Source organism: Spermophilus citellus (genome assembly GCF_964194105.1).
Source record: "Spermophilus citellus genome assembly, chromosome: 2".
NCBI classification, from domain to species: domain Eukaryota; kingdom Metazoa; phylum Chordata; class Mammalia; order Rodentia; family Sciuridae; genus Spermophilus; species Spermophilus citellus.
In genome coordinates this window covers 87,868,303-87,894,984 of record NC_138183.1, presented here as the reverse complement: position 1 = coordinate 87,894,984, position 26,682 = coordinate 87,868,303, and the positions used below count along the sequence as shown (strand labels likewise).

Genomic DNA, 26,682 nt, shown 5'->3' with positions numbered 1-26,682 from the left:
CTGTTTATGAATTCTAGTACTGTCTTCAATTAAAAGAAAAATTAATTTTCAATTTATCTATTTGTTATAATTGGTCCATGAAAGTGTTTATGTTAAAAAAAGTATTCTTTTCTATAAAATGTGAGGATCTTTTTATTTTATTTATATTTCCAAGACTGGATATTTGCTTTATGATGTGGTAATGGTTTTCAATTCCAGAGATTCTATACTCTTCAGAGAATTTTAATAACTCCCTGACAGCACTTATAGCATTGTCCATGTGTGCATCTTTATAACATTGTAATTTACTGACAAAATTTACTGCCTGACCGGTGGCAGTACCTTGCCCAGTGCTCAGGCTAGAGAGTTAATATTTGTGCACATATTTCATGGTTGAGCTCCATAGACTGATGGGCAAAATGGCCTCCTACCATGGGTCTTTCTTCTGTCATGTCCCTATGTGGAATTATTCCTTCTCTCCCAGGGCTAGCTTCTGCTGCAGCTTACATCATTGTCATTAACTTGGGCTTATGTGCTGGTGCAGGCAGCCCTCCAAATCCCTTGTTGCCTCAGACTTCCCCATACATGTGTGTGTGTGTCTGGCATTTGGACCAACTGCTCAGCATGCCTGATGCTTACAACTGCCCGGCTCATATCCTGCATATAGTTCATCTCATCAAATTTACTTAGAAATCACAAGTTCAAAGCTGAATTTATTAAAAATATCATAATGGTAATATCAGGACAATAAACCAAGCATTTGTGAGCAGGGTGCAAAGGTAACATGCTCTTGAAATCAGTCTTGAACCCCAGTGTTTCTCAACTAAGGGTGATTTGCCCTTCAAGGGTGGACTACCCTGGGTTATCCTGCATTGGATTCCAATTAAGCCTCTCAAAGAAAGAATGACAGGATGGTTTAGCACCAAAAGTAAACACTGATCCAGGTTTTGCACAGTCAAGCACAGTAGGCCATCCCCTGCTCTCTGTGTAGAATTGTCCTATAGAATCTTCTGGAGCACTCCAGCACAGAACAACTCCTACACCTGCTTTCTGTACTCCCCTTTCTTAGGAGAGGTATTCTTAGGAGAATACTGGAATAAGGAAAGTTGACAGCAAGAGAAGTGAAAATTGCCCAGGTAAGTCATTGTTGCTTGAGTAACAGTCCAAAAAAGGTCCATTTTAGGTTGGAATTTATGGTGTTCTTCTGCATGAAGCCATTCAAGGATCCAAGTTGCTGGCAGCCCTAACTTCCTCAATTGGTGGCTTAAAGGTCACTGTAGATGTTGACATCCAATGACAGATGAAGGCTCATACTTCACCCAAGGTTTGGAAGTAATACAGATCATTTCTCCTTTAAATTCCATTGGCCAGAACTCAGGGATATGGCCATATCTAACTATTTGGGGGCTGGAAAATGTAGTCTAAGTCTATGCCAAAATTGAGAGGAAATGACACTGGTAATCAGCTGACAGCCTCAAGAAATTTTCAAAACTGGGAAATTTGGAATAAAATGTGTACCGGCTGTCTCCAGCCATTCCAAGAGAGGTGTGAAAAGTTATGCCTATGACGAGTTTTGGTCTGTTGGGGCAGACTTCCCTAGACCTAGTTTTCTAACTGTGAGTCTTTGTACTCACTAACAGTGTTTGGTTCACATTACAGTTTATGTTCTGGGAAAAGCATCAAATCAATGCCCACAAAACCAACATTTCTCATTATCAAGTTAGCTTTCAGTGAAACAGAATCTCAAATGTATTTGGTGTGAATCTGTTACAATTAAGCTAATCATTAATGTTTTATATGTGTACATCACAAATGTCAACTTTAAGAGTACGGAGGTAAAAGCATCATTTAGATTATTTTAATTCTCTCTCCCCCTACCTCACATTAAGCAAGAAATTAAGTCTTATTTATGGTAAACAAATTGAGTGTCTAGCATTAAATATTCAATGCTGGAATGTTTGTTTAAAATTGTCTCCTCAGTAATTTATAATCTCAGGCCAAAACATGATGTAGTTCATTCTGGTGAATTTTAATCTGATTCTTGCTGACAAGTAGGAGAGCTATGACTCTAGAGTAATAATTTTTCCCTTTTTCACTTTGTGAATATTACAGAGAAACACACTAGAGGAATTGTTGAAAGGAAGTATCTAACTGATCAGGCAGCCTCAGAGGCAGAGTATCTAGAACATTCCTATCTAATGCTTGTTGCTGTGACATAATCATGAAAAAACACCCACTTCACTCTCTTGAGCCCCGGTTTGGATGAACTCTCTTGTAACCTATGGCCAGGGAGTAGCACACCTGCATGGCCACCACTGTTCACAGTGGTCTGGTTTGCAACTTTGCAGAACCAAAAGCTCAAGAGTGTCAGCAAACGCAGGTTGATTGAGGAGGAGAGGGAACTGATTTACACCAAGAAATTACAGGAGTCTGATGCTTAAGTCAGAACACTGGGTTTTTAACTTCTGAGGAATATGGTTGCCACACAAAGTAGAAACTAATACTGGCTGGTTAATATATTCTTTCTCTTGAAGAACAGTCTCTGGAAAACCAGTGGTCACAATCATGATTCTATAGGCACAAAGAATCAAGATAAGGGTTTTAGCCGAAGAAGTTGCTGGAATTTGAAAGCCCTGTTTCAATCCTTATTTCTACAGAGAGGATGTTGTTATGAATTTTCCTTTGCAACCAGGAAAATGGCTTTGGATATTTCTTTAAAGAGATATGTAGGGAGGGTAAGCATCAACTAAAGGTAAAGAATAGGGATGTACCACTCCAACCAACATCTATTCTTTACTAATTTTCCTTTTTTGGAGGCTCTGGGATTCAATCCAGGAACACTTTACCACTGAACTATATCCACAGTCCTTTTATTTTTTTTAATTTTTTTTTTGGGGGGGGGCGATAGGGTCTTGCTAAATTGCTGAGACTTCCTCAAACTGGGAATTCTCCTGCCTCAGCTTCCTGGGTTACCAAGATTATAGGCATATGCCACTGTGCCCTGTTCTTTACTAGTATTCATTTCCAGGTTCTTATTCCATTGGCAAGGCCCATGTTTGTAACAGACATTCCCTGATGTTTGTAGCAGACATTCCCTCAGCAGGGAGCAAACTTCTCCACTCCTTTCTTGTCTGTATTATTGTAGGTTGGAGATTCTAAATATTAACCACCATCCTACTCACCGCTATCTAGTTCCACTAGATAAAAGACACAATGGCCAGAAGAAGGTTAAAGTCAGCTTTATTAATGGATTGGAAATGGATTGGAGATCACAGCTGGGATCTGAGGTTCCTTTCTTCCTCTCCAGAGTGATGACAGCTGAGCCCACTGGGTAGGCCCACCAAACTTACCCACCCAGTCACAGACCGAGGCTGGAACATGGAGAGCCGATCCTGGCTGGGCCCACCACGAACAGGTCCTGCTGGGTCTGTTTATGGCACGGAGACTGGAAGCCCAAAATCAGGTCCAAGATAGAGAGAAAGAGAGAGAAGAAGCAGGAGGACAAGTAAGCAGGGACCTTTAGCACATTATCTCCACCCAGTAGAGAAAGAAGGCCAAAAGAGACCCAAATCCCATCAGTCACAATCATCCCAGAAATCATCCCAAAGATGGAAGCCTCTCCCCAGTACTTTTCTCCATGTTGGGCTTGTTGGTGGGTGATCCTTCCTCTGTTTGACTCAGCAGAAAATGTGGGGATTTAGGAGGTTTCACTCAGAGGTGAGGTTGAATAAGTGGCCAAAGGTCATTTTTTGGTTAGTCTTTTGGGTCATCAGAGAATAACCCAAACAAAAGCACTGGCTGGAGCCAGGACCGCAGGTACATAGGTCACCTCACCCCTGGGCACTAACCACCGAATTCCTTTTCTCCCCTCTACTCCCATCCTTCTGAAGGTTGCTGAGTAAGAACCTGACAGACTTAAAAGGCCACCATAGCTAGGGGCCAATTCCCCTTGACATCCGAGGGTTTTCTTCCTGAAAAGCTCCTCTTTTCATTCAAAGTAACACCTTCTAATTTAATGTTCAAGTATGGAGTTGTAATCATTGGGCCAATCCTCAGAAGAAGACCTGGCAAGGTTAGTTTGTATGGAGGGGAGGATGGACATGGAATAGCTGATTCCTCTATGGCTTTGACAGAAAGAGAGATCTAAAGGCAAGTGTCACAGAGTTGAGAGTCTAAAGCAACTCTCGCTGGCTGCCTTTCCTGGCAAGTAAGGAGGACTTAATTTCTTAATTTTTCCTCCTAATTTTGTTTATTCTTTTCTATTTCTCTAGTGTTTTGTGCTTTTTTAATTTTCAGTACTTAGTTTGAACCCAGGGCCTGGGGCATGCTAGGCAAGTGCTCTCCTTCTAAACTACATCTTCAACTCTTTTTATTTCTTATTTTGAGATAGGGTCTTACTAGGTTGCTAAGGCTGGTCTTGAACTTGCCATCATTTTGTTTCAGCCTCCAGAGTAGGTAGGATCACAGGTATGCACCACCATGCTCAGCTCTCTAATTAATACTATTACTAATATATTTTGGAAGCACTGGGGATTGAATCCAGGGAGACTTTACCACTGAACTACATTACACCATATTTTTCTTTAATATTTGAGCATATATCCAGGGCTAATATTCCTGCTTTGGGCCTGGGTGACTTCTGCAGAGAGTTAATCTCATCTATTACCTGTGATTCTTTTCATATTATCACCATTGAAAGGTGACTCAATTTATGTTCCTAAAGGGAAACCTTCTATAGTTTCCATTAAGATGACTACACAACTGTACTTTAAATAAAACTGAATGATTGCAAAAAAAATTATTTTACCCCAGAGTATTTTTATTAGGGATTCCTGCCACCATATTAACATATAAAACAATCTGGATGTTGACAGAGAAATGCAGATTTCACTATACAAAGGTATCATGACTCCCATCTCTCTAGTATTTCAATAAAATCAATTGTGTTTTGAATTTTCCCCAGAGTTATATTTAAAAATATTAGACAAACCACAAGTAATACTCCAAATACATAACATTTTACAATATGGTCCAAGCACAGATAGAAATACATGATACTTTACCTACATTATTTTCATAATCCCACTTGCATTAGCACTAAAGACAAGGTTGTGTGTGTATATGTATTTGCCATATGCATGCCTGTGTGTACAAATCCACAAAGGTACACACAGCAGTCTTTATGAAAAATTCAAATCTTTGAAGCTGTGGTTTTTACCCACCATGATATCTGAGAGGGAAAGGAACAACAACATGTCACAAATTCTTCAACTGGGGCAAAATAAGCATAACTATGTATGAAAGGCATATTGGTTGTGTCTATACAAATACATATATACAGATTTATATATAAACACATATACCGATAATATGGAATATACATATACTCACACACGTGCTTTGAACTCTGTGTCTTACTACTACTTATACCATCTCCCCTTCAAAGCAGTCTCCACATTTGATGCAGGCAAGTGGTGACTAACACAACTTAAGTGGGTATTTTTAAAAGGCTCTGATTCTAAACCAGAATCCAATTTTACTTTGGATGGCTATTATTTAAATCAAGTAGATCCTATTCTGTCAACTCTGTAACCTGAAAACATCTTCAATAAACAAAGAAGTATCTGCCTAAGAGAAAAGAGATGCTAACTGGAAATGGCATATGTATCTCATGGTTGGATGACATGCGATAATTATCCTGCGTATTTTTCAAATATTTTATGATGAAAAATATAGCACTTCCATAATTTAAATATATTATTTAATATTATTTTTTTAATTAAGGGCTAGATAATTTGTCTTGGTTAGAATTTCAAAGAAAATGATAGAAAGGGGACTAGATTTGTATAGACTACACTGGAGTACCCTTATGTCAAAAAAGAATAGAACATATTAAAACTTCAATTTCCAAGCTGACTACATGCAAATGTCCAAAATAAATTATTGTAGGTTCCAACCATAGAAAATACACTTCTATATTAGTATAGATCACTGAAAGTCCACAAGAAGAAAACCCTGCAAATATAATAGCAAGTATATATATTATAATGTGTTCAACAGAGGCCTCATGAACTGACTTTCAACATTTACTTTCAAAATTAAATATCTTACTTTCAAAATTAAATATTATAGGTGGGCCCCATTTCTTTATAAGAAATCCTGCACTCTGTGCTGTAAACCTCAGACCCTTTCTCACTCATACCAAATGTTGGTAAGTACTCTGCATGGGAAAGCATCAGACCCTTTCTATCATGGATTTAATGGTGTGGAGGAAGGTACTACAGGATTTGTCTGTTATCTTATTCTCTACCCAGGCTGAACTGATTTGTCATCTGATGAGCACTCTCATTTTCCCAATGGAAGCCCAATGATGAATAAGTTAAGATTTTAAGGAAACCATGCAAGGAAAGGAGAATATTACCCACCATAAAGAATAAATCTTGGTATTTACCAAAAAGCCACTCATCCTCTCTCTCTCTTTCTCTCTCTTTCTTTCTCTCTCTCTGTCTCTCTGTCTCTCTGTCTCTCTGTCTCTCTGTCTCTCTCTCTCTCTCTCTCTCTCTCTCTCTCTCTCTCTCTCTCACACACACACACACACACACACACACACACATTTTTGAAGTTTCTTCCACAGAATCACAATGAATGGCATGAGGGACCAAAAAATTTACCTTAAAGTTTCTCCACTTTTATTTAGATCCACTTAAACATGTTTATGTCAACTGGACAGTGAGTGCACTTTACATCATTGAATGCCTCTTGTCACCATCCCCTTCATGAAAGACACCCTTTGCCTTCCACCACCTGCCTACAGCCTCACCAGAACTCTTCTTCACTACTTTCCATTAGTTCAATTTCTATCTGTATCCACTCACTCTTGTTTTAATATACAATAAACAATCAACTGGTATATCTTTTACCATTTTTCCTTTAAAATTTTACTATCATTTAAAAACATTCTGCTTCCCTAGCCCAAATATATGGACAGAGTGCAGACAAAAGTACCAAGTCATCTTGTCCAAAACGTTGAAAAATGGACTTCCCTGTGTCAACTCAATGCTCTCAGTTTCTACATCCTCCATTCCCATCATCTGTTTGGGGAGCTTACTTACTAAAGTGTCTTTCTACCCATTTTCTATCCCATAGGCAAGTAATAACAAATTATAGACTTGTTCAGCCAAAAATATTTTAAAAAACAAACTGGTGCCAAAACATTAAAAAATTCCCGATATACCTTTGTGCATTGTTAGTCTTACAGTCGGTATACTTAAATAACTCCAGGAGGCTTTTTTTTTTTTGCTAAAAATTTACCAAAATAGTTTGAACACATAAAAATAGTTTTAAAAAAACAAAACAGAAAGCCCAGCATAAATTTAGTTGTATAGGCATTGGTTAGAGGACATCATTTTCCACTAAGGATTATATTCAAAAACTTTCCCTTAGGTTTTTACTAAAATTCTGATTCTGAACCTTATAGCTGTGATGATGCCAACTATTAAAAACAGGGAAATCTATTCAGTCCAATGTATTATGCATTATGTTATAATAGTTGTCTACACTTAAAATAAACATATTTTGGTTATGTAAAGGTCATCTTCCTGACCCGTAAGTAAAACATCTATCTTTGATTTAAGTGCATTTAATTATGAAAAGCTAATGGAGGGTTTGAGTGATCAATTATGAGAAAGGAACATCTGTTGGCAACCCCATGTCCATTCAGAACCAGGCATCTACTGAAAAAAAATCACTAGTATTGAATATAGCCCTTAGTTTTATAAGATATTAACCTCATGAGCAACCCAGCATGTAGAGAATGAGGTTGACCTTCCCAGCCACCCACTCTTTGAGGGGACAGTAGTATTCATAGTGAAACTGCTCAAACTCTGGTGTCTGGCGGATTTCACATAAGAAGGAGAGATCAATACCTGACTCCAAAAGGAGGAGGAGCAGGGGAAATACAAAGAGCAGCAGTCCCAGGCCCACCACAAGGAGCCTGGAAAAACTCTTGACCAGTGGGTTCACCCGAATATGGCCGGTCAGAATGTCATAACTCCATGACAAAGCTCGACGAGCCTCCTTCAGCTCCTCTTCTTCAGCAACCAAAAAGGCATTTTCATCTGCTTCCAGTTCCTCAAATGAATCTGTATCTTCTCTTTCCAACTCAAGCCTAGATGGACAGTCAAAAAGCATGTCAATCTCATCATCATCAACAGGGGTGGGGAGCAGACTGGCACTTGGGTTGTATGCTAGTTCAGAGATGGTCAAGGGCTCTTATTTTATCTTCTTCTTCACTTGGGGGATCTTCATACTCTCGAGCTTCCTTTACTGGTGAGCTGGAGATCAGGGGAGCAGAAATGTCCTCTTTAGGCAATGGAACACCTGCAAAGAGACATTTTTTCCCTTTATTTTAAAGTTCAGATTTTCTTTTCCCACAAAAACCTGTGGGTACATACAAAACAATGGATGGAATTTAAGGGATCCATGAAATTATCCTATGACATACTGACTTTAAACAAAGTCCTGTTAGTGACATTCTCTGCAGAGTAAATTCTAAGGTCAACACACTAAACCAAAATAACCAACATATTTTTCAAATGGTTGGAAACATGTACAACATTTAGGTGTATGATTCTGGTCTGCAAACCTCCAACTGTGGTCATGTTTATAAAAATAAAAATTATAATAATTCATTATTATGTTATGAATGATGTTTTTTGGAAGTCAAAACTGTCAACCAATAAGCTATATAAAACTATGCTGTACCACAGCATACTATAGCATAGCATAGCATAGCATACCATACCATACCATACCATAGCAAAACTATAATGTCTTCATCATTCTGATGTATTGTTTTCTAGTCTTCCTTCTAGGCACAATTTTGTGGATCTAGTTGAGTACCTTTAATCCAAACATCTAAAATCTGAAATCCCAAAACATTTTGAGTGTGTCAATGCTCAAAAAAATTTTGGATTTCAAATTTTTTAAGTAAAAAATCAGTAAAGTCTATAAAAATATTCCAAATTCTGGAAAATTCTGAAATATTTCTGCTCCCAAGAATTTTAGGTAAGGAATACTGTAATTGCAATCATACTATGTCCACAAACGAATATCTTGCTTCTTCATTTAACATTTTAACTTAAACATTTTGTATGTTCTCGTTGGTATAACTTATAAAGAAGGCCAAATTTCCTGTTTAGTTAATATAATAAGTTAGCCATCCATTGGTGAACTCTCAGATCAATTTACAGTTGTAAAAACAATGTTCTAAAAGACATCTTCACATATAAAGCTTCTTCTCCCTTTTGTTTCAGTTAATTTTCAATAGACAAATGTTTAGAAGGCAGATTGCTTGGTCAAAGGGCATGGATTTCTCTGAAAATTTACTGGGGAAAGGTGTTTTTCAATGCCTTCTTTTACAGATGGAAAATTCAACTACCTACTCTTGGGTGTAAAGACTAGCCTCCCAATTTTGAGTTTTGGCTTCTCAATGGAAAATGAGGACAGCATCAAAGCAGTTTTTCCCAGGATGTATCTACAATACGACACCAAACTGGCAGCCAGCTGCATTAGGTAACTGTAAGCCAGCATATGTTTCACAATTTCTCTCTTCAAAATGTACAAGAGTGCATTACTGCTTTTATGTTTCAAAAGTCAATCCTGATAGCTCTGGTCTGAGATCACTGAATAGTCCAAATAAAAAATACCATGAAAAGTATAAACCATCTACCAGTGACAAGAAGCACACAAAAAGATGTTCAACATCACAAATCATTAGGGAATAATTCAGGGAATGCAAATCAAAACCAAAATGAGATACCACTTGATGCTTGTTTTTATGGCAATAATGTTGGTGAGGATGTTGAGAATTTAGAACTCTGTACATTGCTAGGAGAAATATAAAATGATTGTGGAAAGTTTGGTGGTTCCTCAAAAAGTCAAATATAGAATTATCATACAACTCAACAATTCCACTTTTAAGTATATACATCATCCATAGAATTGAAAACAGGAATTCAAAGCTTGTATGTAATGTTCACAGCAATGCTGTTCCAATAGTCAAAAGATGATAACAATCCAAATGTCCATCAGCAGATAAATACACAAACAACATGTGGCATATCCATATAATAAAATATAATTATTCAGCCATAAAAAACAACAAAATCGTTCTGGAGTTGTGGCTCAGAGGTAGAGTGCTTGCCTAGCATGCATGGGCACCGGGTTCTATCCTTAGCACCACATAAATATAAAAATAAAGATATTGTATCCACCTATATCTAAAAAATAAATATTTAAAAAAGTGAAAGAGTCCAGACACAAAAAATGTCACATAATGTATGATTCCATTCCTATGAGATATCCACTACAGGTAAATCCACAGACATAAAGTGCTTTGTAAGGGTAGTAACCAGGGACTGGAAAAGAGAGAAATGAGCAATGACTGATGGAAACACAGGATTTTCCTTAGAGGTAATGAAGATGTTTTGAAGCTAGATGGAGGTGTTAGTTGCCAACACTATGAATGTCTTAAATGTCACCAAATTGTTCACTTCAAAATGGTTATTTTGTGTTGTGTGAACTTCATCTCAATAAAAACAAAAAAATAAGTAGGGTGTGGTGGCACACACCTGTAATCCTAGCAACTCAGGAGCCTGAGACAGAAGGATCACAAGTTCAATGGCCGTCTAAGCAATTTATCAACCTTGGGCAATCTCATCTCAGAACAAAATTTTTAAAAAAATGTAAAGATCTAAGGGTGTAGCTCAGTGATAGAGTGCCTCTGAGTTAATCAAAGTGCCACAAAAAGAAAAAAACAAATGTAAGCCTGTATTGGTTTAGATGTGGTATCCCCCAGAATTCACATGTAAGAAAATGCAAGAAGATTTGGAGGAGAAATGATTGGGGTATAGCCTTAACCTAATCAGTAAATTCATCCCTGATGGGATTAACTGAGGGTGACTGGAGGCAGGTGGGGAGTTGCTGGAAGAATTGGGTCATTGAGGGCATGGCTATGGGGTACATATTTTGTATCTGGAGAGTGAGGTATCTCTCTGCTTTCCTCTGCCACAGTCTTCTGCCATGAGCCCTGAGGAATGGAGTTGGCTGTCTATGTAAGACTTTTGATTCTGCAAGCCCTCAAATAAATTTTTCCTCCTAAAATTGTTCTGGTCAGATCTTTTAGTCACAGCAGTGAAAAATCTGCCTAAAAACAAAGCCATAAGTTGTCTACCACCATAAAATGTCTAAAGGGAGAAAATACAGGGTAGGGAAGGATGAAAATAGTATGGTTTTTTGGAGTGCTTAATACTTACAAATGCAGGTGCACCCTATCCCTAACAGGGGGCTCATGTTTTTCTCACCCCCTTAGAAAAGCTGTGAAAGTCATGAATCCTATGTGAAGGTCTCACTGCTCTGCTACCACTTCTAGCCCCATTTGCTACTTTTCTTTGCTTCTTTGGTTACACAGATTGCCCATGCTCTTTATTCTTATCTAAAAGCATTATATATGTAATATGTAAAAAAATAGAATACAAATATATAATACTATAATATGTAAATATATATCAATGTATAATATAATCATATATATTGTTATGTATTACTGTATCTTATATATTATGTATAAATTATATATATTTGTATTATATATATATATGTATGTATGTGTGTATATATATATATATATATATATATATATATATATATATATATATATATATATATGATTATTCTCCTCAAATGCCCTAATTTGCAACCCTTTCTCTATCTTCTGCTTCCTATATCCCTTTCCTATAGCCAGAAGACAAGGGAAATCTCACGTTTCCAGGCTGCAATATTTTGTAGATTGCATCTCTATTTTCCCAAGTGCTCAGACCAAAAACCTTGACTGTTCTCTATTCATACCCACATTGAACCTGTCAGTAACTTCTGCTTTTACCTTCAAATTGTGTCCAGAATCTGACTACTTCTTACCACCTCCATGGCTATCACCCTGATCCGAGCTGCTATTCTTTCTCATCTAGGTTATTGAAACAGTCTCTTATATCATCTCCCTGATTCAGTCTTCATGCAGGCAAGGGCCACTACCAACACAGCATCTGGAGTGATTCTTTGAAAACATGAGTGAACCATGCCACTCATGTTCTCAATACTCTCTAATGGTTTTTCATCTTCCTCAGAGGGAAAGCCAAGTTGTTTAGGGATGTCTAGGACCCTACTCAATGTCCTCTTCCCCTTCCTAACTTTTCTAACCCTGTTCCCCCATGACTGTGTCTCTCACTCCACTCCAGCCACCTAAGCAGCTCTGCTGTCCTTCAAGCATGCCAATCACGTTCTAACCACAGGGCCTTTGTACTTGTTGCTCCCTCTGCTTGGAGCACTCTTCCCTCAAAATGTTCATGCTTTCTTCCTTTGAATGTCTTGAATCAAATGTCACCTTCTTTGTGAGGACTTTTTTTAGCCACACTATAGAGAATTTCAGTCTTTATTCCTAACATTCTCCATTCCCCTTCTTTCATTTATTTTTCTTGGGAGAAGTCTAAAATGTAAGGGGAAAATAGAATAATAGTAAAGAGTGAAACCCCTTCAGAGAAAAACAATTACAGTAACTAATTCAGGTATGATAATGGCCAGGACCTCCACAGGTCAAGCAGGTACCTAAATGTGAACAGGTATATAGGGAGCGATGGAGGCTGGAAAGAATTGACCATTTTGAGTACCATCTAAAAGCTTTAAAATTCACACTTACATCTGTATGGTCCACACAAAATACACCTGTGGGTCTTTTCAGGCATTCAGGATGCCATTCAGAAAATGCTATAATTTTTTTAAAAATCAGCCAAATTTCTAATATTTTAAGTCACTCACATCTGCCAAGTTATTGATCTCAATAATAGATATTCACTTATTTTCCTGGAAAGGAGGTAGGCACGGATATAAAAGCTTTCTTCCCTTTCCTAATTTTTCTAAATATGAGTGTAATGTACTGAAGATTCATATTACTCTTCCTTCATCTCTGTGCTCAAATTGTAAGGCAGCTGGAGTACAATGGAAGAGAACCAGTCAAAAGCTGGACAGCCTGGGTTTAAATATCAGCTTTGTCTTTACTCATATTATGAGCTTCAGTGGCTAAAGATTACTTGATATTCTTGGATCTCAGTTTGCTTAACTACAAAATAGGAGAAACACCTATTTAACCAGGCTGGGGAGAGGGTAAGTGAAATTGTGGATGTGTAAGTGATGCTGACAATTTAAAAAACCTACAAAAATCAGACATTATGATCTCAACAAAGAACAATAAAAAGCACTTGCTCTATTATCAAACATTTTTTATCAACAAATACATTCATTTTATAACAAGTCCACTATGGAATACAAGGTGAATTTAGTTATAATTGGTTATGCAAATCTTCTTAACTGTTCTTGTATGAGATATGCTAAAAGTTTCATATGTACCTTTTCTGGTGAGTTCCATAAAGACCAGAAATACTAACTTAGTATTATTCAAAAATAAATAATTATAAATCTATCAATAAATAAATTTATTTTGCTTTAACTATATCTGAGAAACTTTCTGAATATATCCACAAAGCTCAATTAGAAAGACCGAGAACTTTGTTTTAGAAGAAATGGCAATGATCATGGAAAAGTAAAAAGCTTTCCAATTTACATAACTATGCAGACCTATTAAAATTATCAAATAGCTATAAAGTTTCTGACAAATAAGAAATACTTGTTAAATGTTATAGTTGGTTATACATACTTTCGTAATTTTCCTTATATGATAGATACTAAAAGTTTCCTACATAACTTTTCTGGTGAATTGTGTATTTCATTTTAGTATAGTAATAAAATTATATGTTTTATACCATTGTTTTCATTATTTATTTGAAGAAATAACTTAAGAAGTAATAATAACTTACGTAGCAAGAATCAGAAGACAAATACTAATGGAGTAGACTGGCCATGGACAATAGGTAGGATGCCTGCCATGTATAATGAAGCAGACTGACACTGCCCATTTCCATTAGCACTATTTGCACAGATCCTGATATAATGATATGCCCTAAAGATACATCATGCATCATAGCAGCCCAACCTACTCAGTAGACTGTTGATGGATGCTACTAGGAAGCTGTTCTTCATCTTATTGCTGAAGGCAAAATATAGGGTCTTTATTGACACACAGCAAAATTAGTGGCAGATAAAAACAGAATGAGCATTGCTCACATTTACACAGAAACGAGCTATCAATTGAGCATGTGTGTGATAAAATCACAATACCATAGCCAGAGTTTCCAGAAACTTGTGATGTACTATATAGCTAAAGAGTCTGGCTAATGACCCTTGTCTAGTTTCCTGTGCATGATGACTTTATCAATTAAACAATGTGGTATCAAGCATCACTAAAATGCCTTAAAATGAAAACACTCACACCCCCACCTCTTAAGGTTACGGAAAGGATCAAAACTGCAAAGAAGAGAACAATGTAAGAAAGTCCTTTGGGGACAATATGGGGACATCAGAACATAATTGATCATCTGCCGTTTGCATTTAACTACACTGACCTCCTTAAGTTGACTTTGGAGCTTGGGTTTGTTGAGGTAATGCTAAGTCCACGTGGCAATGTCTTTCCCATTTAAAACCTGCCATGTTTATTGCCATCATTTGGCTAAAACCATACTGCCTCGCTTTGCAGACACTTTTCAGCCTCATTTGCTGCTTCCTTTGTCATGGCCACTGGTGCTCACCCTGTGAGGCCTTCATCCTTGCTGGGAGGCTTTGGCAAATGACATCATTGGCAACCATTATTCTGGTTCCCTCTGAGGAGCTCTGTGCTAGCACCCAACTATGGAATGCCCACTAAACTCCAGAGCAGTAAAGCAGTACCACCATTCATCCAAGAGGAGGGTCCTTTAGAAGATCATAGAGGCATTTCAGACATCACAGTGATTGAAGGGGCTGATGTCATTTAGTGGGTGAGGGTCAAGGATACCAGATATCTTAAAATATTTAGGAGAGTTCCACAAAATAAAGAATTATTTTGCATTCCAAAAAACTTTCAAATGTTAAATATTAGATATTATCCATAATGAACATATTTATAATGATCTGAATCTAGAACCTACCTCTGTTTTACATTTAAACCTAAAGCATTTGAAGTAGCATTTTAACACAGTTTGAATTTTTCAGGGTTGCAAGCATTGGGTATGATGAACTCTTTTGCTAAGAGTTGTTTAGCAGTTCAGAATATTACACCATCACTATCAGAGATGCCAAAGGTATTGGAGTTGCCTGCAAAGTAACACATTTTCACCTTACATCTGTTCCATCCACCCACCCCTCCCCATTCCAAGCATTTCACTCCTTTGTTCTGCCTCCTAGTGAATCCTATTTGAGAAAAGCCTTTGGAGAGTCTTATTTAATTAAGAATGACTTTCTAATTTCTCTTTCTATTACAGTTAAAACATTTTGACTTTACATGTAGTTTTTTAAAGTTACATGTGTTGCATCTCTCAGCGAGAACATTACAAGATTTTTGTTGTTAAAGGGAGATGCTGGATCTGAGAGGGTGGACAACCACAGAACAAATGGGTGTAAAGTTGGCGGGTCTCTGCAGAGGGCATATATTTGTTGCTAACACAAGAACCAACCTTCTCAAGATGGGCTAAACTCTATCAGCTTAGCAAGTGACACTCCAGGAGGTGTGCTATATTCTGAACTGAGGATAAAGAGAAAGTGAGGGAGGAGTAGAAGGAGGCAGAACGAGTCATCACTCTATCTTTGGAAAATATGATGGAATGGGAAGAGCAATGGCCTGGAGGGCAGGTCACCTGTCCATTCCCCAGGTGAGCCACAACAATTAGAGCAACCTCAGATAGGTCACTCCAGTTGTATAGTCTTAGACTTCTTACCTACAAAATGGACCAGATCCCTCTAGTTCCAGCATTCTGTGGCTCCATCTTAGACTGTCTGTCAATAAGCTCTCTGACTTAAAGTTGGAGACTTTAAGTGGTGGGACAAGAAGGGAGTTAAGATTTTTTAATGAATAGGGCTGGATACTTTGAAGTATATAATCATGCAGTATTCATGAGAGGAAACCTAAGGCTTAAAGAGGATAAGTAACTTGCACAAGATCACAAAGCTCGGAAATAACGGAGCCTGGCTTTATACCCAGTCCTGTCTGGCTCCAGGACATTTTTCTTTTCCCAAACCATCATGTTGCCTGAAGAGAAGGGAATCTGAGAGGCCTGAAGGGACCCTCACCTCTTAATTATAGAGGAAGAACCTTCTTTGTTACTGGCCCAATTTTATTTGCTGAAACAATTTCATTATGTATAGGGTAACAATTTGTCCTCATTTGCCTGAGACAGTTCCACTGTGTGGGTGTGGTCCTGGTAGTATTACTAAAATGCTCCTTTTATTCTCAAAAGGTTTGCCTAATCACTCTTAATGATAATTATATGTCAGCTCTCCTATGATTGAATCATAGCCAACATAGAAGCCATAAAACAAAAGTCATTTGGTGCCATGGGGATTAACAGTTTGTTAGAAATAAAATAAATTTTAAAACTTATTATATTCTACATTTGCTATTAGTCATACATTAAATGACTTAAAATGTTTTCTAACCATTATAAGCAGCATGTAGACTTCCAAAATTTCTCAAGACAGTATGCCATTAACCTCTTACAAATTTCTCTCTCCTTTTTTGAGAATAAAATTTAATCCTTTAACTGTAACTCATGTATCTGATGTTTCTGAACATCTTTGGAAGGCTGCTGGTTCATTCTATTTAAAAACCTATGAAAAGTCATCACAGTGACTCAGGAAAGTATACACAAATGGAAACTTAGATAAAGACACGTGTGCATGGCAAATCCTAATGTCCTCCCCATCCCTGAACCCCAACTGGAATATGGAACATTGCCTTTCATGTAGGTAGGTAGTCCTCTTCCACAGCAGAGTTGGCAGTGTGGCTTATTCTTTTCACTTCCTCCCCATCTTTACAGACTTTGTCCTTGAAGACTGAACTCTCTTTCCCTTATGACCATCGCCTGATGACCTCCTGGTTTTGCATCTACTCTTACTAACTCTTTTGATACCCATATTATAATCATCTTGCATGACTTTGATATCTAGAGCTCATGTGGATGATTCATGCAATCATTGTCTTTGCATTTCCATTTAGCTGCTCTGGCAGCCCACTGAAATGGCTCTCATCAAGGTCTCCAATCACCGCCATATTTCTAAGCCTCTGTGTGTGTGTGTGTGTGTGTGTCCTCCTATTCTGAGACTTTATACTATCCTGGTTTTCATTCAATGACTCTATTTCTTCTGTTCTCACAGTCTCCTCACCTGTCTTTGCAGTGGTCTCAATTCTTTGCTCTTCTCACTCTATACCTTCTTCCTTGAAGTCTCAATCATATGTATGGCTCTGATATGCTACTGCAGAATTGCTCTACCTGGTAATTACAGGTTATCAGTGTTCCTTAAAATTCTTGAAAAGAATGTTCTACAGAGAATTTTGCAAAACTGTGCACATTCTATTATCCTTTGGGACATTATTATCAACTTTAAGAGTGTAAGTTCGGAAATCACTTTTCTGGACTTGAATCCTGACCTTGAACAAATTGTCATGGATCAGATATTAAATTACTTTATATCATTCCTTTCATCAATAAAATGGGCAAAATTCCAGGACATATTACATGCAATACTGTATGCAGAGGAATTCATGAGCCAATGCACATAAAGTTCCTGACACAGGTTAAGCATTCAATAATATTAATATTGGGCATATTAAAATGTATGCATGGTCCTGAAGAGAAGAAATCTGTTTCACTTTATTCAACCCAACATTTCCCAAATTTATTTGCCACAAGAACGTAGAACACAACTAAGCTTGAGAAATACATGTTACTGAATATCTAAACTCAAAACCCTCCAATAAGCTCCAGATGTTCCACACAACTATACACAGGAACATCAGTCTCAATATATCTGAAACCAAACTATATCATCTCCCGCTCAACTCTTTCTCTCCTTGATCGCTCACTATATAGTATGTGGCACAATTTTCTACTTAGTCTCCCAAACCAGCAATCTCAGTGTTGACCAATATTTCTTCTACCATCTGCTCACATCTGTCCCCAACTTCTCCAAACTCTGCTCTTATCTGCTTTCAAAGCCACACCTGTCTCTTTACTCACACCACTTCTCATCTGAATAATAGCAATAGCATCCTAACTAGTTTTCTTGACTTCAGTGTGACTTCTTGGGAATTATTTCCAGAATAATTATTTTTAAATGTCAATTAGTTATATCAGTCCTCTTCTTAAAAGGTTTCTCACACCTTTCAGGCTAAACTCTTTAGCTTAACACAAAAACACTCTGCTACCCCATGTTTCTACCATATCAGTTTATTTAGAGGGCCAAATGTTTCATGTCATTGCATGTCTCTGTGCCTTTGTACAGACTATTGCCTCTTCTGAAAATGTTCTGCACTCAGATGGATCTTATTCTTTAAGACCCCATGTGTCACCTCCTCTAGGAAAGCTCTCCTACTTCCCACTCCCAGTCTGATATAGATGCTTTTTATCCCCGAATACCATGGTTGACTCCTCATTTTATATTTTTTCCACAAATAATTAGTCTAACCCATCCTAGTAATTTAGACTCTTTGTCACCTTTGGTTTAGAAATGGGCATAGAAGCTGACCCTGAAAATAAAATTGAAGGACAGAGAGAAAATAAGGCATGAGAGGGGGGACTGAACTTATGAGAAACTTTTTTTTTTTTTTTGCTTCTAAGAAGAACATTCTGGAAAGGTTTGACTCTATCTATCTCTTGACATTGTTGTAACTAAAGGAGACCAGCAGAAACTCTGGCAGCCAACCTATAATGTAAATGGCCACAGCTCTGAGGGAAATCCTGGCCAACAGGGAAGAGAAGCGGAGGGAGATGAAATGAAATTGGTTCTCAACCCTGGAATCCTTTCTTCCTCTGGAAATGTTATCTTGGGTAACAAATCACCTTATTATTGAAACAGGTGTTAATTAGAATTCCCCCTTACTGACTGCTGGATGGCATCTAACTGGGGCAGCTGTCATCCCATCTTGTGGATCTGTTTATCATCACAATCAGTCATCGCACCCTGCTACAGTTTTATTGTGGATTTTTCATTAAATTTTTGTCTCCTAAAAAGTAAGGACTAGAATTACAGATTTCATAATTGGCCTTAATATTTTTAAAATTGAGTTCTCCTTTCATTAATCTAAAATTCAATGCAATGGAGTTTATGTATGATGGCAAACACATGTAATAGCCAAACATTAAAAGGATTTCCACCAAAATCAGGAACATGACAAAAATCTCTCACTACACAGCAATATAATTCTAGGGGCTCTAGATATTACAATATGATAAAGACAAAAATAAGAAGTATAAATATTAGAAAAGAGATTAAGCTCTATTTTTAGATGATAGGATTATCTATATGAAATAAAGATTAAAATAAACTGAGGGAGAACTGAGGTTGTGACTTAGTGGTAGAGCATTTGCCTATCATTTGTGAAGCACAGGGTTCCATTCTCAGCACCACATATAAATAAATAAAAATCTATTGACAACTAAAAAAAGTATTTAAAAAATAAATAAATAAACTGGGGGAAATAATTAATGGAAATTCAGTAAGCTGTTCAAAAGCAAGATCCACATATAAAAGCAGATGACTCACTAAATGCCAGTAAAGACATTATAAAAATATGATAATGAGAAACTTCATTCAGAATAGCTAAGTGTACAAAGTAAGATAGTCATATAATACTCAGGAATATCCATTATAAGAAATATGCAAAATTTCCACAAAGATCATGTTAAAACATAACAAGATGACATAAAAGAAAATCTCAATAAATGAAGAAGCATAACAATATTCCTGAATAGAAGCCCTCGATGTTTTGAAAATTTTATTCTCTCATTAATCTAAGTTTCAATGCTATTGTAATACAAATACCAACTCATCTTCAAAAAGATAAATGGAGAAAGTGCTCACAAATGACAAAATAATTTTGGGTAAAAAAAAGCAATGAGTGCCTCCAGACAATGGAATATTTTTCAGTGCTAAAATGTATTGTGATGAAAAGACATGGAGGAATCTTAAATGCTTATCACTAAGTGAAAGAAGCACATCTGAAAAGGCAACATACTGTATGATTCTAACTATACGCCATTCTGGAAAAGGCAAAACTACAAAGACAGTAAAAAAGATCAGTGTTTGTCAGGGATTAGGGGAAAGGAGAGATGGACAGGAATAGTAGAGGATTTTTAGGTCAGTGAGATTATTCTATATAATACTATGATGATGAATACATGTCATTATACATTTGTCTGACCCACAGGACATCTGACACAAAACGTGAAAACTTAATGTAAGCTGTGGACGCTGGGTAATCACAGTATGTCAATGCAGGTTCATCAACTGTTAACAAATGTGCCCCTCTGATAGGGACACCTTGTGGACGTAGGAGGCATATGGGAAATCTTTGTATTTTCCTCCTACTTTAACTAGAAACCTAAAAGCCACTCTAAAATAGAAATCCTTTTTAAAAAATGTGGGAGGAATTTTACCTATCTACTGTCAAGATTATACTATAAACATAATAAGAAAAAAGAAATACTAAAATGTGTGATTCAGAAACATTCCCTTAAGTATAACGAAAATTTGTTTAAAATAAATAACTTGGGGAAAAATTGCTAAATAATTGGAGAAAAATTTATATCCTTATATCATGTCATATACACAAGAAAAGTCCAAAGATGTCAAAAAATTAAACCAAAATAAATATTAGATACCACAGGAAATTGCCATTTTTATATACCAAAAGTAGAAGGTTATCAGTATTTGTATAGTTCAAGTGAATGCATTAATTATGAAAAAGAAAACATAATTTTTGCACAAGGAAAACTGACATAAATCCAAACTTGAAATATACAAAAACTAAGTAGTCTGTACATGTAGAAGTTGTCTGTACATACAAAAAATGCCTGATTCAAAAAGTTAACACTTTCTTTTAAAAGTTGAAAATCAAGAACCAATTAATTAGAAGAAAGTTGACATTTTTATCAGGCAAAGGATTAAAGTCCAGATTATAAAAGATTTCCTACAATCTATAAGGAAAAAGACAAAACCACAATAGAAATCTGCAAACATGAATTCTCCAAAGAAAAAAATGCAAATGGTCAATTATCATTTGAGCAGATGTTCATCCTATTAAAAAGGGTTGTACAAATGAAAATAATGTAATCTTATTTTTCTTTCAACATCTACAAAAATGTTAAGAAACTGGTCACATGAGGATTAGTAATCACATGGGTGAGTAGAGATTCTCATGCATACCTTGTTCCTAAGCATTTGTCTTACAGGATAATTTGATCACTTGCATCAAAAATAAAAATTTGTATGTTCTTTACCCCAATTTATATTTTTAAGAATTGATCATAGAAATACCAATTTCTACATTTATTGTAGCATTATAATAGACAGATAATTTAAAAAATAAATTTCCCACATAAATTAGTAATTAAATAAGTGGATTGTAGTATCTACACTACATAACATTATTTGGCCATTTTTGAAAAGATAATTATATTAATTGTTTTGATATGAAAAGTCCTTCAAGCATATAATTAAGGAAAAATGGATTATAAAATAATATACCTATAACAATATCATGAAAAATATATATACCATATCCCATATCTTATCTGCAAATATTCATAGACTCACTTTTGAGAATATTAGACTAAAGGAAAACATTCTATATATTTGTGTTTTTCAAAATTTCATATAAGAACCCATTATGCATTACTTTTGTCCTTGTACAAGTACTATGGTTTCATTTCAATTCACTTAGAAGTCAGTCCCACACATATGTATGCAATATGGCCAATTTCAGACATTTCCCAGGAGATATATATATATTTTATCAACTGATGATTGATACCACATATACTTATATAAGCACAGCTTCTTTACTGCTGTAGGGCCTGACTTGAAATTTTTATTTCAATTACAGTTTCTTCCAAGGACCATAACATACGATATTTACAAGGAAAAGGAAACTGGAAGAATGTCAGTTTGATCCAAGTGCTCTGATATTTTATTTTAGTAGAGCTCTGCTTTGAAGATAAAGGGGAGCTCTGCCTCACCCGCACAAGCAGATCTGAGATCTGAAACCTTTAAACAGTGAGAGGAGGGGGAGTGTGTTTTGATCATCCAGTCTGCCTTCTCCTTGTCATCTCTCATTATTGGACAATCTAGAGGAGCACACCACCACTGCCTCCCTCCTAACTCACTGCTGAATAGAAAGCATAATTTGCCTTTTGACAACTTTATGCCATTTCATGGAAAAGGGAACACGCCCACCCACTTACCTTCTGCACTTGCTCATTCACCCTCCTCCCTGCTTGTCTCTGCCTCTCTCCCTCCCTCTCTCTCTTCCATAACTCATTAAATTTCTGACACTACATTCACCCTAGGCTTCTCACTGAGTCGCTACAGTGAGCAGGAAGCTGGAAGCCTGCATGATTCTTCAGGCACGGGATGACAGCCCAGAGCATGGCACGTACCGGCATTTCGAGCTGTGACCTTGGAGCCATGTCTCAGCAGACGGACAAACACATTACTGCTGCAGTGGTTCACCATGTGCAAGTGGAGGCTTCGTTGAGTCTGGATCTTTTTTTTTTTTTATTGGTTATTCAAAACGTTACAAAGATTGCAGAATCACATTGGTTACACATCCACATTTTTACATAATGCCATAATAGTAACTGTTGTATTCTGCTACCTTTCCTATCCTCTACTATCCCTCCTCCCCTCCCCTCCCATCTTCTCTATCTACCCCATCTACTGTAATTCATTTCTCTCCTTATTTTTTCCCATTCCCCTCACAACCTCTTATATGTAATTTTGTATAACAATGAGGGTCTCCTTCCATTTCCATGCAATTTCCCTTTTCTCTCCCTTTCCCTCCCACCTCATGACTCTGTTTAATGTTAATCTTTTCCTCCTGCTCTTTCTCCCTGCTTTGTTCTTTTTTTTTTATTAGTTGCTCACAACTTTACAAAGCTCTTGACATATCATACTTCATACATTAGATTGAAGTGGGTTATGAACCCCCAATTTTACCCCAAATGCAGATTACAGAATCACACCGGTTACACATCCACACTTTTACATACTGCCCTATTAGTAATTGTTGTATTCTGCTACCTTTCCTATCCCCTACTATCCCCCCTCCCCTCCCCTCCGAGTCTGGATCTTGACCAAGCATTTTGCCATATTGGATATTCCGATCTCCCCAGGTCTCCTCTGCCTATCACGGCCCAGGACAGCCACCACCAGCCATAGCAGCTTTGACCTTTTGCTAACTGTCCATTCTGTTTTAAAGGACTGAGGCAGGGCACGCTGAGAATGAATCAAATGTCAGGTTCCTAATGCAGCCAACAGAAATAACTCATGAGGGACAGGCATGGGGCAGGGAGGAGGGCGGAGAATACTATTTTTAAACTCTCTACTCACTTCACTAACAAACAATGAAATTTTATGCGTACTCCTCATCAAGACCAGAAGATTCCACCAAATGTCTCACAGCATCCTAAAAATCAAATGTCCCCAGATGGTAAGATGACAACTGTGTAACTCCACAATGGAGAAACAACCCACTTCGATTTCTTCTAAAAATTATTTATTGAGTCTTCAATATGTTCTACTGCAGAGCGGCCCAATAAAAATACAATGTAAGCCACATTTTGAAAAAAGGAAAAAGTGTTTAAAAAGCAAACTATAGTACAATGAATTTTAAATTTAACAATGTGTTTATTTGAAGCCACCATATCCAAAATAGTTTCATTTCAACATGTAACTGTGTAAAAATGATTTATAAAGCAGCTTACATTCCTTTATGAGACTGTCTTTGAGACTGTGTGTGTTGCACACGTGTAGTACATCTCAGTTCTGACCAGCCAAGTTCCAGGACTTCAGCCCCATGTGGGGCTGCCATATTGGACAGCACAATCCCAACAAGGTGGTAAGTTCCTCACATGCTTCACCTTCACCCCCCACAACAATGCCACCATTTTCTTCACTTTACAGATAAGGCTTAAGGAGAATTATTGACCTGGTAAATTCATAAAATTAGTAAGTAGCCAAACTATCATTTTAACCACCTTAGCATCGAATTAATACCAGTTGAGTTAAAAAAAAAAGCCCCCAAAACAACAGCTGTTAGTGCTCCTATCTCTAACCAAGTATATTTTAAATGCAGGAACCAAACATCACATTCAATCTCTTAGCACTTTGAAAACTCTCGACTTGTACATCTGAGACAGAAATGTGCCTGATATGAGCACTAAGAGATCAAACATTTTTCAGAATTTTTTCAGGGCATGCTATAGTTGAAAAAAATTCAACTGATTAATAACCATACCTCATAAACTATCTTTCAGTTATATTTCTTTGCTGTTATATTTTTCTCACTCCGATTTTCAGAATAAAAAATTCCTCACACAATTTCATCACATATGCATTTTCTACTTTAAATAGCTGTTGCTGACAAAAAATGATTTTCTAATAAAATATTTTTTTTTTCTTTTCTGGATTACATTCAGAGCATCCAACTGAAATTCTGTATTGTACTTTACTGTGGAGAGAAGTTTAGTAAAATATATAAAGTTGTAGTATTCTTTAGCTCAGAAATTCTACTTTTAGGAATTTATTCTAAGATAATAATTGGACATGTGAACAAAGATGTTCATCAGAGCATCATTTATTATAACAAAAAAAATTCCAAGGGGAAAGTAATTAAATACATGTGATAATGAAATACTGCACCAAAAATTCATATTTAGAATAATTTAATAATGTCAGGAAATGCTTACAATGTATTAGTAAATGAAAAGAGTTTGCTGATAAAAACAGTGTGAGTTGAACTATGTAAAAATGCCACAGAAAGGGAAAAAAATAAGATCAGATGGTAAATTCTGAAGTGGAAAACGGTGTGGCCAACTGTGCACTATGACCTGAGGTGGGGGAGGTTACATGTGGAAACCTCACAATTGGCTTATTCCTCTCACAGGTTACCAGTCTCTGATATGCTACAGAAGTCTCTACACTCAAGGGGTGAGTCAATTTTCAAACTTGAAACTAAAACTTCAAATTTTCAAACCGGAAACCACTGACCTAACAATCCAGCAATACTTCAACACTTTGTCATCCCCCTTATGATGGAACTCTGAGCAGAATCCCCTGTCATAAAGCAGATCTACTGATGCAGTGGTGGGGCCGTGGAATGGTACCTTCCTATAAGGCCTCCTCCCTAGTCACCAATAGTGGTTCTTGAAAAACTAACTGAAATTCTTTAGGACACTAAAGAACATATCTAAAAGTCACTATTCTACCTGAATTGTTGCTTTGTAATAATGCAGAGGAAGAATTTCAAAGATTAATAAAGGGCTCATTTGCATGGCAATAGTCTAGGGCTCAATTTGGCAGCTCTCCCTTTGGCCTATTTGGAGGGAATATAGATAAATCTGATAAACTGAAAGAAGTTTGGTGTACAGCTGCCTCCATTCATACTTTAAGTTGGATCTACCAGTTTCTTGGTGCTGAAAGCTAACCTGATGTAGAAACAGACTCCAACCTTACTCTTGTAACAAGTAGCCAAGTCTCAGCCAATCACAAATGGCCAGCTGTTCATACCTTGTTCAAATAAGATAGTCATGAACCAATCAAACTGTTTCAACCTCACGCCTTCTCCCTGGCTATAAATATACCCTGCCTATGTGGTGGGATGGAACATTCTGAACCATTTTTGGTCTAGATTGCTACCCAATTCTAGAATCTCAAACAAAGCCAGATAACATCTATAAACCTAGATTTGTTGTTTTAAATTTATTCTAATTTATTACACATGATGGCAGAATGCAAATCATTTCATACTACACATACAGAGCACAATTTTTCAAATCACTGATTGTACACAAAGTATTTTCACACCATTCGTGCCTTCATACATGTACTTAGGATAATTATGTCTAACTCATTCCACCATCATTCCTATCCCCTTCCCCCCTTCTTTCCTCTCCCACCCCTTTGCCTTATCTAAAGTTCCTCCATTGCTCCCATGTTCCCTTCCCCCCATCGCCATTATGAGTCAGCATCCTCATATCAAAGGGAAAACATTTGGCCTTTGGGTTTTTTGGGGGGGATTGGCTTGCTTCACTTAGCATTATATTTTCCAACTTCATCCATTTACCTGCAAATGCCATGATTTTATTCTCTTTTAATGCTGAGTAATGTTCCATTGTGTATATATACCAAAGTTTCCCCATCCATTCATCTACTGAAGGGCATGCAGATATGATATGATTCTATACCTAGAAGATCCAAAACATTCCATCAGAAATCTTCTAGAACTAATAAATGAATTCAGCAAAGTAGCTGGATATAAAAATCAACACCCATAAATCAAAGGCATTTCTGTACATCAGTGACAAATCTGCTGAAAATGAAACCAGGAAAACCACCCCATTTACAATAGCCTCAAAAAAATAAAATTCTTGGGAATAAATTTAACAAAAGAAGTGAAAGACCTCTACAATGAAAACTACAACACGCTAAAGAAAGAAATTAAAGAAG

The 26,682-nt window shown here is 36.8% G+C and overlaps 1 pseudogene across 1 annotated transcript; it reads right to left on the bottom strand.

The window, feature by feature from the left end:
• Positions 1-3,202: 3,202 nt before the first annotated feature.
• On the bottom strand, positions 3,203-23,472 carry LOC308642556 (FERM domain-containing protein 3-like; annotated as a pseudogene). Its single transcript, XR_014024385.1, has 4 exons — positions 23,294-23,472; positions 22,614-22,708; positions 7,905-8,358; positions 3,203-3,424 (listed from the first exon to the last, which is right to left on the bottom strand). The product of XR_014024385.1 is annotated as an FERM domain-containing protein 3-like (transcript).
• Between the last annotated feature and the right edge of the window lie 3,210 nt (positions 23,473-26,682).